The 20,277-nt window shown below is 38.4% G+C and overlaps 1 pseudogene; it reads right to left on the bottom strand.

The window, feature by feature from the left end:
• LOC103214872 (magnesium transporter NIPA2-like) overlaps positions 1 to 20,032 on the bottom strand; it is a 42,128-nt pseudogene extending 22,096 nt beyond the window's left edge.
• Positions 20,033 to 20,277: the final 245 nt, after the last annotated feature.

The raw sequence follows: 20,277 nt of genomic DNA, 5'->3' as shown, positions 1-20,277 counted from the left end.
CTTTTATTTTAATGAATTAGGTAAACTCCCTTCCTGAATACCCACTGTGAGAATAGACCAAGTTGGTGGGATATAAACAGAAGAGAAGTTCATCTCTTCCACTAACTTCCCTCTTGTTCTCATTCATTTTGTACCATATGGTTAAATTGTCCTATAGTATCAATCTATCACATCATCACATAAAATAATATCTGAAATTTTGGCCTGGTCACTGAAATATTTCTTTTATTTGTTGCCTCTATGTGGTGTTTTAATTGTGTATCCATTGCCTAATGCCAAGTGAACATTGTCCAGTATTTATTTATTAAACATTTATTGAGCTTTTACCATGAACCAGCAGTGTTGAAAATAAGCAAAAGCAATCCCTACCTTCAAGGAACTCATAGTGCAGTCAGCGCATTCCTTCTAGAATATTCTCTGTATTCTGCTTCTGGAACCTTGCTCCATTTTCTCAGTATACGTAAATATTCCTATACCTTAAATATTCCTTCACAGCAGTACCTATTTTTTTAAGGCTCCCATTTAAATCCTATTTTATCTAGTAAACTTTCTATGTTAACTACACCCATGCTGGCAAGAATGATGTTTTATCTATATTATAACATTTCATTTTTATGAGCTTCATAGTAAAGTTACAGATATATGCCTCTGTCTCTTCCGTGAGACTTTGACATTTATGACAAGAGCAGTTTGATCTTATTCAACTTTGTATACCCCCTCATGCATAGCGAGGCTTGTGCTCATGGTAGGAAATGAGTAAATATTTGTAGTTTTTTTTTTTTTTTCTGTTCATTGAAAGGTCAAAATCCAAGATTATAATCAACTCCTCCAATATTGAGTCACAATTACCATGATTTTTGCCATTCTTCAATTTGTATGTTTATTGACACTGTAGAGATGCTGTGCTTTCCACAGGACTCAAATTTAGTATCCAGTAAGTGTTCAATAAGTTTTCTTGACTGACAAGCTGAAAAGGTGGCATTAAGTCTGTGTACAGAATCTGTAATAACATTTGCTGTCCACTTAATTTTTCATATATTTCTGTATTCTTGCAATTTTTTAAAAAAGGGCACAAAATTTAACTAGTCAATGGATGCTTGATAAACCAGTTTTTTTTTTTTTTGGTTGAAAATCTTGCTTTAGTACCATGCCAAGTGTTAATTTACATAACTTCCTGTTTTGGTCATTTGCTAAAAAGGTTTCTTTCACAACTGCCAAGTGGCAAAGGGGTTTCGGCTCTTTCCATTAAGTTTTAATAAAACATCCTGTAGTACAGATCCCCTTTACCTGGCTCATCTGGGAATTGTTTGGAAGAGATCCATTTATTTTACTTAAAGTTTGTTATATCCTTCCATTTCGGTGGCAAATCCCAGGGTGCTGTTATAGCCCAGAAAGGTTGGTGTTCATTTGTTTAGAGACTTATGAAAGATTACTCTTTGCGGTCAGTGTCAGAATGTGTCATAACAGGGGTCCTCCTTTTATTTTTACTTGGTAAACCCTGTGAATGAAGACAATCTGATGTTTCTAATGAAAGTGACTTTTATAAGCAAGTCATCCCCCACCGATTGCTTGACAAAATACCAAGGCCAATCCTAGGGAAAATTGGGAAGCTGAGAAAGTTTGCTTTTATTCCTTGCCTGTCATTGTTTTCAGAGCCACTTTGTCATCTTGGAAAGCCTCCCTTATTGTGTGACTTGCCTGTTTCTTCCTTCTGTGTCCTTTTATCCAGACTTTATCTCTGACATTTATTCTAGAGACATCTCTCTATCCTCTCCCACTTTCCTCAGCTCCTGCCACCTTAATAGGAAGGTAAATAGGAAGTGTTTCTGATCTCTTACTATGACTCTGGCACTGCACTAAGCACCTGATATGTACTATCTCATCAATCCTTAAAGCTATCCTATGAGTTGACTATTATTATCACCATCATTTTTCAAATGAAATAACCGAGTTTAGTTTAAAAGATTTGTCCAAGGTCACACATGTGGCAGATGGTAATTTTTACAGATGACCACAGCACCATCTCTCATCCTGCCTGTTCTTCCATAATGTGACCTTGCCACTCTGCCCATTAAGGGTTTAGGTCTGTGTCCTTTCCTTCTTTTGAATCTAGGTGAGTTTATGATGACTCCACCTAAAGGAATCTGGCTGATGTGAAGTGGACTTCTGCACCTGGAAGATAAAAGGCACAGTAGCTTCTGCCTTGGTCACTGAAACACTTGTGCTTGAAGCTCTGAGCTGCAAAGTGAGAACTCTACCCTGAGATGGCTACATCATTGTGACGAAGTCGAATCACATGGGGATGTCACAGGTAGATGCTCTGACTGGCAATCCTAGCCTTTTAGTCATTTCATCTCCAGTGCCAAACATGTGACCATGAATGAAGCTGTCTTGGACCTTCCATATCAGCTCACCTACCAGCTGAGAATCACCAAGTGACCTTAATCAGTGCTACAAAGGGCAAAAGTATCAATGAGATGAACACTTCCACAAATTCCTAACTCACAGAATCTGCAAGAAAGCAAAAACAAACAAACAAAAAAATCATTGAGTTTTGGAGTATTCTGTTACATAGCAAAAGTAACTGGAACAGCTAGTAGGTGGTAGAACCTGAATGGGAGCTGGGCATTCTGACTCCAGAGTTCTCCCACTTCATCCCTAAAGATGAACAGTCCCACAATAATCTGTGACACCAATGTTTGCATATAACAGAATCTTGCTTTAACTGCAAGGGTTAAATTTCTAATGGCAAAATTTTTGGCACCAGTTGGAAAGGTTGGTGGTGTCCTCACATCAAATCAAGGTGCTCATTATCTATTTCACACTAGAAAGACAGTAGCCCTGATCATTGAATACTTAGTATAATTTATTTTATTTCCTACTTATTAGAAAACACATTTTCCAACTTTTTATTGGAATGTAACACACATATAGAAAAAAGCACAAATCATAGGTGTATCATTTAATAAATTATCATAAAGTTAATTCTCCCATGTAATCACCACCCAAGCAATAAATAGAAGGGAATAAGGAGTTGTCTCTTCATTGCTATAAGGGTTCCTGTATATAGCAACTTATTTGTTGCTTTACACTACCATGAATTTAGAAAATGAGTAACAAAATGTCATAGACTTTTTTAGGTAAGAAACAAATGGACTATTATAGATTTAGCTTTGGGTTTGGTGACATCTATTTGGCTCTGCCGGGACTTTTGTTCTTATTTCCAAGTTTACAGACATGTTGGCCCCCACTTAGTCCCCCTACCTATTTGGCTACTGGCTCTCCACAAAATGGTGTGCTCAAATAGAGCTAAGTTTGCACATACAGCTTGCATGTTTATGACCATCTGTGTCAATCATGATTTTCTGTCTTAGAACGCCTTACTCCCCCTTCTTGGCCCTTGTAAGGCTACTCCTCCATTCCTACCTCTGGAAGATCTTCCCTGACCTTTCACTGCCCCCCACCCTAACCTTCACAGCTCCCAAGGACTCCAGGGTGATGTAGTACTGCTCTCCTCAGGACTTCCTGACCATATATGATTGTCTCATTTATTATGTTTTTCTCACTGTCTTGCAATTATTTGTACACATTTCTGCCTGCCAAAGAAATTGTGAGCTCCTAAAAGGCAGGACTTACCTAGCATATTTCTTGCCACGTTGCAGGAATCAATACATATTTACTGAGCCGCCTGGAAAACTATAGATGATTATATCCTTTAAATAAATAAACCACAGATTAAAGGATAAACATTAGGTAATGAGAACTTCAACTCAAGCAATTTTTTAAAGCTATTTTACAACTTTAAAGTCTGCTCAACTAATTAATTAAAATATCAGACTAAATGTAACTTACAAGACATAAATGCAAAACTACCATATCTTTTCTTCTAACACAGGTCAAATATTAATTTGGTAAAAAGCTCTGTAACAATGAGAATATTTTTTCCTTTGATATGTAACAGTGTATGTCTCAGTTTCATCAACTCTTCAGAATAAAAAGTATATCTAAATGAGGTTATATTTCTTTTGGTATTGAAATTATAATGATTTTGAGTCTCCATTTCCCAGTATAGATAGCCAAGATATTTCTCCATGTCTCACAGTCTCCTCTGAAAACAATTCTTCCTTCAACCTTGGGCCCACAGATACAGATTTCCTGTCAGCTACTGATTCCCTCTTATTCTCCCTCTACCTCTATCTCTGTCTGTCTCTCTCTCTCTAACTCTCTGTCTCCCTCTATCTGTCTCTGTTTCTCTCTGTCCCTGTCTGTCTGTCTGTCTCTCTGTCTCTCTTCCTTGCTCCCTTTCTTTCCCTATTTCTCCTTCCTTCCATTGCTACCTCCATCCCTCCCAGACTCCCAGAACAGGCACAGAGAAGACTCAATCCATACTGAGAAAAATAACATTTCTCTGAAGAAAGCATAACTTGCAGAGATCCAATGTTGTCTACACCAGAGGCAACTTTATATATAACACCCAGAGCAGTTTAGCTCTTTGTAACTGCTAGCCTCAAATAGTTCTACTTCAGAAGAGGGTCTTTATATTTAAAAACTGAAAGGGCTATTAGGTTGATTTTCCCAGAACACAAGGAAAACTCTGCTCTCAAAACAGCATTCAAAGAGTATTAAATGTTGCTTTTAAAAGCAAAAATTTTCCAGATATTTTAATATTTAAATATCTTTTAGGGCTTAGTTTTAACAATAGCCCCCCAATTCCATGTGGGAGAAGAGTGAAATAGTGTATAACATGTCCATTCCTACGAGACTGTCTTCTCTTGTATGAAATTCTCTCTAGACTATCACCAGGACATATTAAAGGAAGAATGTAAACAAATCCCTTGACGATTTTGTCAGAAACTTGCATTGAATTAAAATTTTAGTAAATCCATTTTTTTTCTTGGCATGGAGAAGAGATTTCATCTACATGAAAAATGAAACATCAATCTACTGGGGAAATGTACATTACAAAATCAAATTAAGATCAAGAAGTTGTAAGACAGGTTCAGTGTCAATGCCCAGATCCCTGAGTGCATTTTGCCTGGGCAGAAAACTTCTCAGAGTGGATCTTAGGATTCTTTCCAAATAAGCAGCCTTCTCCTCCCTAAATCTCTACATATGGTTGAGGATCAAAGTCAATGCTCAGCGGAGACTTGTGATCTGAATACCACCATTTTCTGGTAATAAATAATTCCTTATTTAGATCAGAAATATAATAGAACAAAAAGGTTAGAACTGCTGAGCTCTATAATCCGACACAAAGGAAAACCTCATTCTTCAAATTGTTGCTCACCCGTCTTTTAGATGAAGCTTGAAAGATTTTGTTTGCAAAAAGCTGTTGAGAGGTTAGAAGGTCATCCTTAGCTACAAAGCTCCTTAGGGTTTTCAAAGTACTTAACCATTCCCTGAAGGTGCCCTTTCCCTGGGCAGTGTTCAAAGCCTCTCTAGAAGATTCTTCAATATTTCTCTTTCCACAGTCAAACTAGGCTCATTGTTTAGAAGAAATGGATTCAGGTGAGTGTCTTTGAACTACATTTTGAATGGACTATGAAGTCAAGTGGCCTTAAACAAACACATATGAGCAACTTGCAGCTAAAAAAAGGATTTTTAAAATGTTACCTATTTCTACGAGGGAAAGGTGGTTGAGGAGAGGTGTTTTATGTCAGTTAAAAAGCAAACATGCCTTCTTAGTAGATCTGAATTTCAAGGTTCTATCTTGTATTTTTCATGTATAGTTTGATTTTGAGATATAGGCCAGCACTGCCTTTTTGAAGTATTGCTATTTAATTTGTGGGAGATCTTTCATTCGAATAGCTACATAGACAGAGTAGAGGTTTAAAGCAATATCAGGATTAATCAGGCCAAAAGATCCACTGCTATAAAGAAAGTAATTAGTAAGTAATTAGTGAGCACAAACTATGTGTAAGGCAATAGTGTATTTTGTGACCTTGTTTCTCTAGATCAAAGTTTAATTCTATATTTTCCAAGGCTTGTTCTAAGAAAGATATGCCTCATTTCTATAATTAGAAATGAATAAATGGTCCAATTTATTCATGAGTCAGTTTTCACAGGGTTGAGGCAGAGTCATGATTAGTGCTTATCCTGCAGCTCTTGTAGGTCACAAGGAATGCCTCTTCTGTGAAATGATATAATTCAGAAAAGCTGTGTCCTTCCCTTTGTTGCTCTAATTAGAGTTGTCACATACACTTTAGAGCCCTAGGTGTTAGAAGTTAAAGGGATATATGTAATTGACAAAAAGTGAATTTTAAGTGAATTCCTATTTGTACTTTTAGCAACAGCAGAAAATGAAGGAAATTTTTACCATCCCAAGAGACCCAGATTATCATCTAAAAGTGCTTATTTAACTGTTTTCAACTTTTCCCATATTTCCAAGCAGATTTTACTTCACATATATAAAGTATGGGCAAAGTATGTGCACACACACGTTTGCACACACAAATACATATACACGCTTATTCTCAACGCTTGTGTTGGCGGCAGGAGATGTCAGGAAACATCAGGGACTGGTTGTAGACTTATCAAGTCAGAGATCGTTTGTTTCAACTGTCATTTTGCTTAGGAAACTCAAGACTGATTTGTGCAAAAGCAGTTAGTTACCTCAGGGGCAGACCTAAAACCAGAACCCAGATGTCCTGACTCCCTATTAAATTTTATTTTTCTCTACTTCTCATTAAAATCCAAGTCACACAAAAGGTAAAGATGAAAGGCAAAGAAAAGCCAGAGTCTATTTATAGTTTCCTCCAACTTGAGATTTCAGCAGTACAATTTTGGATAAATTTACAAAAAATATTGATTCCACTTACCCTTCTCACCTGCTGGAAGCCAAAAGACTGATAAGCAACGTATTAACGGGTTGCACAGCTGAGCACTAACCAATCAGAATGAAAGCTGACAGCTGGGAGGGAAGTCTTGGGAACCATTTAATCTGCAGATCCCATTATTCTTTACCTCCTACCATGTTGCTTTATATTCCTTGCCTAGAGTTCCAGATGACCTCTGGAGAGCTGCACTGAACCTGTAGCCTCTAGGACAAGGGCTATGAAATCCTTTCTCACTTTCCCTAGATCAACTTCTCCATGGTACTGGAGTTGGAAGTCACTGCCCCACACCTGAAGTTTCTGGTGTGGGTCTTATACGAAACTGCCCATCACCCGGAACCATGGCACTGCCTTATCATAATACTATTATGAGGACTTTGCTGTCTTATCACAATACTACCTATCATGAGTACTTCACTGAAGACTTTTTCCCATGTGTTTCATTGAACTTAATTTTCCACACCTTCACAATGGCTACAAATCTACCTATGACTGCAGCTCTTGAACCACGCTAGTACCCTCATGGGGACCTGCCGCTATCCCTCCCACTGTCAATCCTTCACCTGACAACCCCCATATTTCTCTCATGCCAAATCTTAGCCTCCTTCCGTCAGAATCTGCCTATGTTCCAACTCAGTGTGTAAGGACTTCATGTGCCTTTATCCTCATTTGTCTGAGAGAGATAAATGGGTGGAGATTATATTTCATTTGGTGGTTATTCCTTACATGTTATGTCCATTCTGTATTTGTACCTTGACAGGAAAAAACTTTAAAAAACAATGTTGATATCTAACTCAAGTGTCTATTTGCAGACTGGGTAAACAAAAAGTTAATTGTTACATATTTTTTCATGGAATACTATTAACAATAACCTAAGAATAAATGAGTTACAGCTGCCTGTAACAACAGGGATCAATTTCACAAACATAATAATGCTGGGTAGAAGAAGCCAGACTCAAGATAATCCCCATTATGTTTTCACTTAAATAAAGTTAAAAAGCAGACAAAACTAATCTATGGTGTTAGAAGTAAAGATAGTGGTTACCTTTCCAGGGAAGAGAGAAGGGATTAGGTGGTTGCTTAAGGGGGGATTCTGGGGGTTGGCAATGTTTTTTTTTTTTGCCCTGGATAGTGATCACATGGGGGAGTTCACTTTATGATACTTTATCAAGTCAAACACCTAGGATTTATGCATTTTTGAATGTGATTTACACTTCCACAAAAAGCTGAGAAATGTGTATTTTCTAGTCAATGCGACGTAAAAACAAAATGAATTATGTTCATTATTCAGTGACCAGGGCTAATGTTTCTCAATTGTGAGACAAGTAATGAGTACTTTGATTTAATCTGAGGAACCTATCAGCACTTTCACTGGTGTTAGAATTTTCACTATTAGAAAGTTGTCCTCATGGTTAAAGCAAAATCCTGGTATATGCAAATAGTGGTAGAAAGCGTGTCACAGGTTATTGTGGGTTTGTTCATCCTTAAAGTGTAGGGATGAGGTGTGAGAGCTCTGGAGTCAGAATGCCCAGTTCACATTTAGGTTCTACCACGTACTAGCTGTTCCAGTAGTTCCAACACACACACTCTGATGATCCTTTGAGGAAGAGCCAATAAGATCGGATTTGTTCTTTGTCTGAAAATTTCCCCACATAAGCAAAATATCTGGGAGTAAGACCCATATTTTTGTTGTAGATGAGAAAAGAACCATGATTTTATCTCACCTCCTTTTCCTGGTGGTTTGAGAAACCCTATCAGTGAATTTTCATCATAACGATATATACAAAAGTTCAATATTTGTGTGGTTGAAGCTATAGTCAATAATCTGTCCATTTGTCCTGTGTCAAGTTGCAAGTGTGACAAGGCAGAAACACCACTAAGTGTACCTCAGTTTTATAAAGAGACAAATTTCACCATGTCATGCATAATTTAAATAATAATAGTAACTAATCAAGGGTCACAAAATTGCACAGAGACTATCAACCCTGCATGAATTTTCCATGTGATAAAATACCTTCACGTATTTCTATTTAAAGCCTTTGCTCACTTCTTAAACTTAATGCCATGTTAAAACATGCACAGGGATTTTCAAATATGCTTGGCTGGGCGTGATAGCTCACGCCTGTAATCCCAGCACTTTGGGAGGCCAAAGTGGGTGGATCACGAGGTCAGGAGATGGAGACCATCCTGGTCAACATGGTGAAACCCCGTCTCTACTAAAATACAAAAAAAATTAGCCAGGCCTAGTGGTGCATGCCTGTAGTCCCAGCTACTCAGGAGGCCAAGGCAGGGGAATCGCTTGAACCTGGGAGGTGGAGGTTGCAGTCAGCCGAGATCGTACCACTGCACTCCAGGACTGGTGACGGAGCGAGACTCCATAAAGAAAAAAAAGAAAAAAAAAAAAAAACAAAAAACAAAACCAAAAGGAAAAGAAATATGCTTGAGTTTGTAGCTTGCTTTCTCTCAAAACAAAAACAAGCAAATCAAACCAAGTTTGTTAAAGTTATTGCTTAGAAGTTGTCTTCTAAAACTTCCTCATGGTAAAAACAAATATAGGGTAGTATAATTTGTATCTGAAAGCAGTTTTTATAATTTTTTATTTCTATTTCATTTGTTTTTGCTATAGGTTAGATAGTACAGAAATGTTGGGAGCAAAGAATGATAGAAATGCCATTTTTCCACTCCCCTCCAGAGGCAGTCAAGATCGTGTAGGAATGAGAGCTATGGGAATGGGAAGGACTTCGGATTAATGAACTGAGAGAAAATAAGGAGAAAACACGACTGAGAATCATACTAGTCAAAAAAACAGTTAAAATATATCATAAAAAGGTATTTATTTAAAATAGCTTTTGCTAATTTAAAAAATAACACATGTTCATCTTAAACTTATTTATAAAATGCAGGGAACTGTAAAGAAGAAAGTAAAAGTCACTGACAGTCCTATTGAGTTAACCACTGGTGACATTTTGTGGTATTTTCTTTTCAGTTTTTTCTCCACTTCTGTATACAAAATATATGTGTGTCCTTTACTGAAATAAAGTCAGTCTATATACAGTTTTTAAAATTTTGCTATTTTCACTACACATATGAGCATTTTCTCCCTTTGTTTAAACATTTTAAAATTTTTTTTTGCTGTATTTTATTCAGTTATATGGTATTTTAGAATTTGATCTTTTCCTACATATATAACTTATCAACTAAAAGGAGTCTTCCATTTAGAATACATTGTTTAGTCAATGGCATCTAGTTAATAAACGTACTTCACTGAAGTAATGTTTTTCTATGGCAGAACTCATGGGGTTTCTATAGACCCGTTCGGAGAGGGGATTGATGGCAGGGATGCAAGTGGCTCCATAGGCTGCGGACGAAACTAACTGAACCCACATGGTGGTGACCCAGACCTTAATTCTCTCTGATGGGATGGATAAGTCTTATCTGCCCTATTTCAAATCTAAAATCTTTCTTTAGAGCACCCTGGATTATCTATATTCCAATTGTTTCTTTTCAAACTCCCATGATGAAGTAAACCCTATATCTGCATTGTAAGTTTTTTAGTTTACTTTCCTCCCTCATTCAAACAAACTCTCCAAATCCTACCTCAATCTAAACAGTTTCTCAAATCCCAGAAATCACTGTGAATTTTGCTAGAGTGAAGATCTTAAACCTTTCTTTCCCATCACACAAATTCAGTTTCCTCTTGATGTTTACAGTGCAAATGTTTGCTGGCTTTATATATTTCTCTAGGCTTTTCCTTTGTGTGCTTTTAAATCTGCCTTTGCTGAATCAACAAAATCAGGTCTGCATAACATAGTGGACAGATCTGTGCTAGAGTTAACACACTGCTCTGCATTGGGGTGTGTGTGTGTGTGACTGCATGTGTGTGTGTTCACACGTGCCATGCCAAAAACTTCTCTTTAGTTTCTTTCCTCCATATTTTTTCTCAAATGCTCTTTACAGCTATAGTTTCACACATTATCTTTGGGTTCAAATCCATTCTGGGAAGTCCTCTCTTTGTTGGACTAAGCAGGGGTGAAGTTGCAGGTAAGAGTGGGCATTGACCTAGGAGCCAAGTTTGTTTGTTTGTTATTGTTATGTATTTATTTTTTTGTTTCTATAGTTTTAGCGGTATAAGTGATTTTTGTTTACATAGATGAATTGTATAGTGGTTAAGTCTGGACATTTAGTGTACCAGTCACCAAAATAGTGTACCTTGTATCCAACAGGTAAGTTTTCAGCCCTGGCTTCCATTCCATTCTCCCTGCTTCTTAGTCTCCAGTGTCCATTATACCACTCTGTATGCCCTTGCATACCCATAGCTTAGCTCCCACTTATAAGTGAGAACATACGGTTTTTGGTTTTCTATTCCTGAGTTGCTTCACTTAAGGTAATGTCCTCCAGTTACATGCAAGTTGCTTCAAAAGACATTATTTCGTTCCGTTTTATGGCTGAGTAGTAGTCCATGGTGTATGTGTGTGTGTATATATATATCACATTTTCTTTATCCACTCATCAATTGATGGGCACTTAGACCTTTACAATCGCAGATTGTGCTGTGATGAACATGAGCATGCAGGTGTCTATTTGACATAATGACTTCTTTTCCTTTGGGTAGGATCCCAAAGTAGTGAGATCGCTGGATCAAATGGTAGATCTATTTTTAGTTCTTTGAGAAACTTCCATACCGTTTTCCATAGTGGTTGCAATAATTTACATTCCCACTAGTAGGATATAAGTATTTAACCTGAGAGCTAAGTTTGGACTAAAAAGAAATTGCCTCACTTAATCCAGTAGTCATTTTAGGATATCAAATGTTCTACTCTACAATGATTAGTTGCATGGTTAGTCTAGCCATATGGCCAAATATCATGGATTGATGTTGGTTGAAGTTGTTAAATAAATGTATTAAATCTCAGTGGATACATTATTATATGCTACGCCTGGGTTGCTAGCAAAAAGGGATTGGGAGGCAGGTTCTAAGAGGCAGTGATTGGCCAAAAGGAATTTAGAAAATATGAAATACAAGATTTATCTGGGAGAACAATATATGTATCATTTATGAATGAAAAATATTCCTAATATACAAAGAACTCCTAAACATTAAACATGAAAAATAGCAAAATGAAAGGCAATTCCTAAAGAAGATATGCAAATACACAATGGATTGACTTAATTTCATTAGCAGGCAGAGAAATGCAAAACAAAACAACTGTGAGATACCATTTTTTGCTTGAATCCTAATCCTAATTCTAAACCTTTTCTGTTGGTAAATATTAAAAGAATTGGTAATGTCCATTATTGTCAAGAGTGTAGAGCAACAGAAATACAAATATATTAATAGTAGGAGGATGACCTACCAAATATTTTTGGAAAGTAAACTAGAGGTATCTTTGATAATTAAATTTTGCAAAATTACCTTTAACTATGGAGTCTTACTGTGGGAATCTAAAATATAAATTAAACTATGAATATGAAAGGACATAGATAAATGTATCTGTTGTAATATTGGTTATCACATTGTAGTAAATGGTATCAAGAAAAATACCTATCAATAGAGAAATGACAACAGGCATACCAGACCACCACAATAAAGTGAATATCACAGTAAAGCAAGTCACACAAGTTTTTTTTTGTTTGTTTCCCAGAGTTTATAAAAGTTATGTTTACACTCTACTGTAGTCTATCAAGTGTACAATAGCATTATGTCTAAAAATGTACATATTCTAATTTTAAAATATTTTATTGGCCCGGCATGCTGGCTCATGCCTGTAATCCCAGCACTTTGGGAGGCCGAGATGGGTAGATCGCCTGAAGTCAGGAGGTCAAGACCAGCCTGGCGAACATGGCGAAACACTGTCCCTACTAAAAATACAAAAAATTAGCCGAGTGTGGGGGTGCATGCCTGTAATTCCAGTTACTTGAGAGGCTTAAGCAGGACAATCACTTGAACCCGGGAGGTGGAGGCTGCAGTGAGCCAAGATCACGCCACTATACTCTAGCCTGGGCAATAAAGCAAGACTCAAAAAATAAAAAACACTTAAATAGAATAAAATAAAGTGCTTTATTGCTTGAAAGAAAAAAAATCCTAACAATCATCTGAGTCTTTAGTGAGTCATAATCTGATTCCTACTGGAGGATCTTGCCTCAATGTTGATAACTGCTGACTGATCAGGGTGGTGGTTGCTGAAGGTTGGGGTGGCTGTGGTAATTACTTAAAATAAGACAACAATGAAGTTTGTAACAAAGATGGACTCTTCCTTTCACAAAAGATTTCTCTGTAGTGTACGATGTTTAATAGCATTTTACTTACCACAGACCTTCTTTGAAAATTGGAGTCAATTCTCTCAAACCTTGCTGCTGCTTTAGCAACTAAGTTTATGTAATACTATCCATCCTTTTGTTGTTGTTTCAACACTTCACAGCATCTTCACCAGAAGTAGATTATATCTCAAGAAACCACTTTCTTTGATCATTCATAAGAACCAACTCTCATGCATATGAATTTTATCAGGAAATCACAGCAACTCAGTCACATCTTCAGGCTCTACTTCTAATTCTAGCTATCTTGTTATTTCTACTATATTTGCAGTTACTTCCACCACTGAAGTCTTGAACTCCTCAGACTCACCCAAGAAAGTTGGAATCAAGTACTAACTCCTGCTAATGTTGATATTTTGACCTCCTCTTATGAATAATGAATGTTCTTATTGGCATCGGGTAGGCTGAATTTTTTCCAGAAGGTTTTCAATTTACTTTGCCCAGATCCATTAGCAAAATCACTGTCTATGGCAGCTACAGTCTTATGAAATATAGTTCTTAAATAATGAGACTTGAAAGTAAAAATGACTCCTTGATCTATGGGAATAGATGTTCTATTAGCAGGAATGAAACAATGTTTATCTCCTTTACATCTCCATCAGAGCTCTCGGGTGACCAGGTGCCTTGTCAGTGAGCAGTAATATTTAGAAAGAGTATTATTTTTTTTCTGATCAGTAAGTGTCAACAGTGGGCTTAAGTGATTCAGTTATCTCTGCTGTAAACTAAGACACTGTCATCCAGGTTGTGTTGTTCCATTTACATAGCATAGGCAGAATAGATTTAGCATAATTCTTAAGGGCCCTTGGATTTCTGGAATGGCAAATAAGCATTGGCTTCAACTTAAAGCCATCAGCTGCATTAGCCCCTAACAAGAGTCAGTTTGCCCTTTGAAGCTTTGAAGCAAGTGTTGACTTCTCCTCTCTAGCTATGAAAAGTCCTAGATGGCATCTCCTTCCAATAGAAGGCTGTTTTGTCTACATTAAATAGCTGTTATTTAGCGTAGCTACCGTCATCAATGATCTTAGCCAGATTTTCTGGATAACTTGCTGCAGCTTTTACATCAGCACATGCTGGTTCACTTTGCAATTTTTTGTTACGGAGATGGCTTCTTTACTTAAACGTCATGAACCAGCCTCTCCTAGCCTTCAACTTGTCTTCTGCAGCTTCCTCATCTCTCTCAGTCTTCAGAGAATTGAAAAAACTTAGGGCCTTCGTCACGGATTAGCCTCTGGTTTAAGGGAATGTTGTAACTGGTTTGATCTATTCAGACCACTGTAACTTTCTCTACATAAGCAATAGGGTTTTTTCACTTTTTTTTTTTTTTTTCTTTTGAGACAGAGTCTTGCTCTGTCACCCAGGCTGGAGTGCAGTGGCGTGATCTCAGCTCACTGCAACCTCTGCCTCCCAGGTTCAAGCGATTCTCCTCCCTCAGCCTCCTGAGTAGCTGGAACTACAGGTGCATGCCACCTTGCCTGGCTAATTTTTGTATTTTTAGTAGAGGCAGGGCTTCACTGACCTCAGGTGATCTGCCTGCCTCGGTCACCCAAAATGCTGGGATTACAGGCGTGAGCCACCGGTCCTGGCCCACTTTCTTATCATTTGTGTATTCACTGGAGTAGCACTTTTAATCTTTTTCTTTGCATTCACAACTTGGCTGTTTGACTTGAGGCCTAGTTTTCAGCCTGTCTTGCCCAAACACACCTCCCTTGCTAAGCAGAATCAGTTCTAGCTTTGATTTCAAGTGACAGATGTGCAACTTTTTCTTTCACTTGAACACCTAGAGACCATTGAAGGGTTATTAATTGTCCTAATTTAATATTGTGGTGTCTCAGGGAATAGGAAAGCCTGAAAAGAGAGAGAGAGAGAAGGGTGGATGGCCGGTAGGTGGAGCAGTCAGATCACACACAACGTTTATCAATTAGGTTTGCTGTCTTGTATGGGCACAATGCATGGCACCTCAAAATAAGTACAATAATAACATCGAGGATCACCAATCACAAATCACTATGACAAATAAGATCATAATGAAAAAGTTTGATAGTGTGAGGATTACCAAAATATGACACAAAGACACAACGTGAGCACGAGCTGTTGGAAAAATGGCACTGATAAACTTGCTTGACACAGGTTGCCACAAATATTTAATTTATTTTTAAAAATGCGTTATCTGTACAATAAAGCACAATAAAGCAAAACGCAACCAAATGAGGTATGCCTATAATTAAATTGTGATGGAGCCACACCATAGAATTTTATGTAGTTATCAGAAAAATTAGTTGGTTCTACATGTATGGTTGTATTAAAAAGTTACAGAAAAAAGTATAGAATAAATAGAAACATACCCTCATGTATTTTAGAGTATATGTTTATATTCTTTGTAGGAATATTGGAACAGATATGTAGACTCGACATGATGGAGGAAAAATGGATGGAGCTTGTTATCAATCCTTGCTTGAGGCCAAAAATCACTTTTAGCTCAACCAATGAGCAATTACTGAAAATTTAATGTACATAAAGCTGTGCTAGACCCTCGAGAAAACACAGATATGTGAGATATAGTTACTGATCTCTAAACAATTAAATTGAGTTAGGATAAAACAAACATATACGTGTACATGACTACATGCTAGGTGATATGATATGAATTCCAGGTGCTGTGGAAATTTGAAGGAGAAGTTGATCCGGGTGGACAGGGAGCAGGTTTTGGAGAAAAAGAACTCAAATTGTGTTTAGAGAGCACACTGCTTGCATTCTTTTTGCTTCTTTTTGCTCCACTTCCCTTTATTTAGACTTTCATTACTGTGTACCTGACCTTATCATTTGCCCTTGGTTGTCCACCTTTGTTAACACTTGCTTAGTATTTTGGACTCTTGAGTAACTTGGGCCCCAGTTTGTCCTCAAGGGTACCTTTGAGCCCATTTCCCTGTCTTAGTCCCTCAGAATAAGAATTAGATGGACTTCAGACAACCTACCCAAGCTCAGTCGGTCTCCACCTTTGTTGACATGGGTCAACATGACAAGCACCATAACAGTTGGTTGTCATGATTAATCTCCATGTTGGAAATCCAGGTCAGGACACAAAAGAGCTTGCTCAATTCTTTCCTTTTAGGCTGTTAAAATAAATGAGGGTGAACCACGCTGGTCGAGTTTTGCCGCTCTACGTCTAGTTCATTATGATTACACAGACCTAGCCTCAATTAAGTAATATTCTCTGCAGTGGGAGGGGGCCATTTTGTGAGTGAATTTGAATGTCTGCATAGATCAGCATTATTGTTCATCACATCTGCACTTACATATATTTATATGCACACTCACAAGTGCAAAGATGCAGTTTCAAACTTAATTAAAAATAGGAAGCAACCTAAAGTGTGCTAGTATTTCCCGTCACTTCAGCATGATCTACCACTTTGACAAAATTTCATAAATCTCCTGCAATAGAAAATTCTACTGCATAGAACCATTTTATGTAGCAATATAGGTATTTAAAATATTCAACAACTTTCATCATGTTTTGCCTCATGGTACATAGGATTTTTATGTATTTAATAGTTACATATGTTATACATTTTAAACAGTATTTTTTACTAATGGTCCCCAACAGTACATTTTTCTGAAACTCTAACATCTGTGTTTTGTTCTTGTAGCTTATGATAATAATCTTAAATTGAGCACATCCAACCATAGAGGATGAATTAGTAGCTAGCTTTCAAAGGTGGCTGGATCCAGCAACCAAAGCATCAAAACTTATCAAGTCCTGGTGACAGGAAGGCCTCCTTCTTCACTTTTTGAAGGGCAATTCCAGATCTGGCATCTGAGTAGCTCCTGCTGTTGCCAGGCCTGCAGCAGGTACACAGAAACTCAGAGGAGAGGAACCGTGGGGAATGTTCATTTGTTATTTATTTATAAACTTGCCGTGCCACATCATGTAAAATTAACACCTTTAATGGACTCCTGCCTCAGTTGCTTGAAGGACGAGCTTTCACCAGCCAAGGCCACCCACTGGCTTCCAGGAAGTATTGCTGTGTGTTTGCTTTGGGCTTCGAGTTCCATGGAGTTTACCTGCTGAAGTCGTGCCTGTGCCCAGCCGGTCAGCAAAGGTCTGCCCCATTAGAGAGAATGTTCAGGAAGTGGAATCTTTGGGGTTTTTGTGCTGAAGAGATGAGTGATTACTTTGGAGCATAAATTCCTTTCTCCATCTAGTTAATGAAGAGATTTACTTCAACATTCATTTATTATAAATTGGAGGGGGGGATGGCTTCTCCCATGTGCCAGCATCGAGAGGGTCCCTTTCCTGTAAGAGTTCATAAATAATCAACGTTTACAATGAAAAGGTTTTGTAAGCATTATCTTTTCCTGTCACAAAAATCCCCTCATGTTTCTAAGGGAAGGCCAATATAGTTTGCAGACAATGATTCTGGAACAAAAATGGCTTTATACATAGGGAATGGATGTAAGCATTTGGGGATTTCTAAGGAAGAGCTCACCTTCTACACTCACCCCATTGCTCCAGCTTCAGTGCCTAAAGTTCCAGTCTAATTCTGTAACATTATTGAAATGCAAATAATGTCTGTGAGAGTGGAGGAACAGGTTAGGTTATTCAACAAACTTTTGTCAGCTTACCATATGCTGAGTATTGCACTTGATAGATATAAAGGCTGTAGAAGAGATCATGGTCTAATGGTAGCAAGAAAAAAAGTGACAGATAATTAAAATCCAACTTTAAGTATTATAGTTGAGGCCAGTGCTGAGTGGTAGGGAAATAGAGAGGAAGGAGGATTAATATTGCCCAAAGAGATTGGAGAAGGCTTCAGAGAGAAGACACTTTTTGAGCTTGAAGAATGGATAAACTTATATCCAGATGGGAAGAAAAAAACAATTCCAGTTAATTTTTGAGGGAGCAATGACAATATGTATTTGAATCCTTGCTAGATGCCAATTGTTGTGCGAAGGGTCAGGCCCCGTGTGAAGTGCTTTAGACCCATCATCCAGTCCAATTCTTACAAGGGAGGAGCATTGTCAGTGCCTTATGTGTCAGAACACAGAGAAGGCCCCCAGAGGTTAACTAACCTGCCCAGTGTTGGAATTCGAACATAGGGCTATATACTCCCCAGCCAGTGCTCTTATTGTGGCCCTGCAGCATTCACGGCTGCCTTTTCCCAGAGCCATGGGGAAGTATGACCTGTTGGGAGATGGCAGAACCATGGGGAAGTATGACCTGTTGGGAAATGAGTGAGATCTAACATGGCTGTGAGTTGAGAGAGAGAGGGCGCTGGGAAGTCAGGTTGTGACCAGATTGTGAAGAGCTTTGAAGGCTGTAAGACATTTGAACTTTGTACTGTATCCTGTAGGCAATGGGAAGCCAGCCATTGGAGGTCTTTGAGTGTGTGTGCTTGCATGAGGGAAAGAGAGAGAGAGATAGAGACAAAGACGGGGTGAGATTAAGAGAGAGAGAGGGAGGGAGGGGGTTATGTTTATCTTTTAGAAGGACAACTATGGGCCGGCGTGGTGGCTCATGCCTGTAATCCCAGCACTTTGGGAGGCCAGTACTGGCAGATCATGAGGTCAGGAGATGGAGACCATCCTAGCTAACACGGTGAAACCCCATCTCTACTAAAAATATAAAAAAATTAGCCGGGCATGGTGGCGGGCGCCTGTGGTCCCAGCTACTCGGGAGGCTGAGGCAGGAGAATGGCGTGAACTGGGGAGGCAGAGCTTGCAATGAGCCAAAATGGTGCCACTGCACTCCAGCCTGGGCAACTGAGCAGCAAGACTCCGACTAAAAAAAAAAAAAAAAAAAAAAAGGACAACTATGGCAATGTGTGGCAGATGAACTTCAGAGAAGGGTAGTAGTGGTGGGTGGGGTAGTGAGATGACGAGTGAGTTATGTTATATCTTCTGCGAGATACAGCATAGGTTCGAATGTAGGCCTTCCATTCATTGTGGTACAGAAAAGTTGACCAATTTTCGGTTTAAGAACATGTAGATTTGAAAGGTGGACAGGTCTGTAAATGACTAGCTGTGGCATCCTAAGCAAATTAGGTAAGCTCCTTTTACATAGTCACAATGCCAGCCTCAGTCTCTTCACCTGTAAAGAGGGGATAATAATAGTATTTTCCTCACTAGACTGTTGTGAAGATTAAATAAGATAGTGATCTATGGTCCAATGCCTGGCTCGTTGCACATTTCCTATTATTGATAGCTATTACTCTATGAGCACTTTCCAAGGAGAGTTATTTTATCAGACTACTCAGTGAGCCACCAATGAAGGCCATGAGGAAATGGAATTTGAACACTCATTGATGTGTACAGTGGGTGGCAGGTAGAGTAGAAATGAAGGAGAGTAACAAAGTTCTAGAGCATTCTACCAGAGTGAGAGCTGGGCCTGGAAGCTGTGCAATGATGTCTACAGTTAGATGGGAAAGAGGAAACCAAGAGAAAATTGAAGGCAAGCATTCCTTCCCAAAGTGGCACTGGAGATGAACTTAGGTAGTGCACAGATGAATATCGACATTGTGATGATGTTATATTTATTCTAGTTATTGCCAATAATTACTTCTGTGTCTTTTCCTCCATTCACTGTGATGTTATGAAGTGGGTCTGTCTGAAGATAAATATTAAACAAATAATAGTGCATGTGATGTGTGGATATAGCAAAAATTGTGAATATGATCTGAGGTTGGGGACATGTGGTGCTAGAGAATGTGGCCTTCTCCAGGACAGAGAACTTACCTGATGTACGACTCTCTCTCACCCTGGTATGTAGCACCACAAGCCTGGCAGGATGGATGCTTGGTAGATGTTTGTTCCACCAAATCATGTTCCCTGCTGGTACTCTGGGAGCACTGTGAGTTTTTAGTATCAGCTTCATGCACTGCTACTGTCATCCTTTCTTAGAGGTCATCTCTTGCCTTCTCTATCTCTCAAAAAGGGGATTTCCACTAACAATACAGATTCTAAATTCTATGGTGCATAATACAAACATGCTGAATTTACACCAAATAAATGAAGGAGGTGTGCGATGCTCTCTGTAGCCTTCAGCAGGGAACATAATAAAATGATTAGGAGCAAGGGCTTAAGGTCACACAGACCTGGTTTCAAGTTCCTATTCTACTGTTCATAGCCACTTAAC

The sequence above is a fragment of the Chlorocebus sabaeus genome, chromosome 3 (assembly GCF_047675955.1).
Source record: "Chlorocebus sabaeus isolate Y175 chromosome 3, mChlSab1.0.hap1, whole genome shotgun sequence".
NCBI classification, from domain to species: Eukaryota; Metazoa; Chordata; class Mammalia; order Primates; family Cercopithecidae; genus Chlorocebus; species Chlorocebus sabaeus.
Note: the sequence above shows the minus strand (reverse complement) of the source record. Positions and strands in the feature narration are given on the sequence as shown.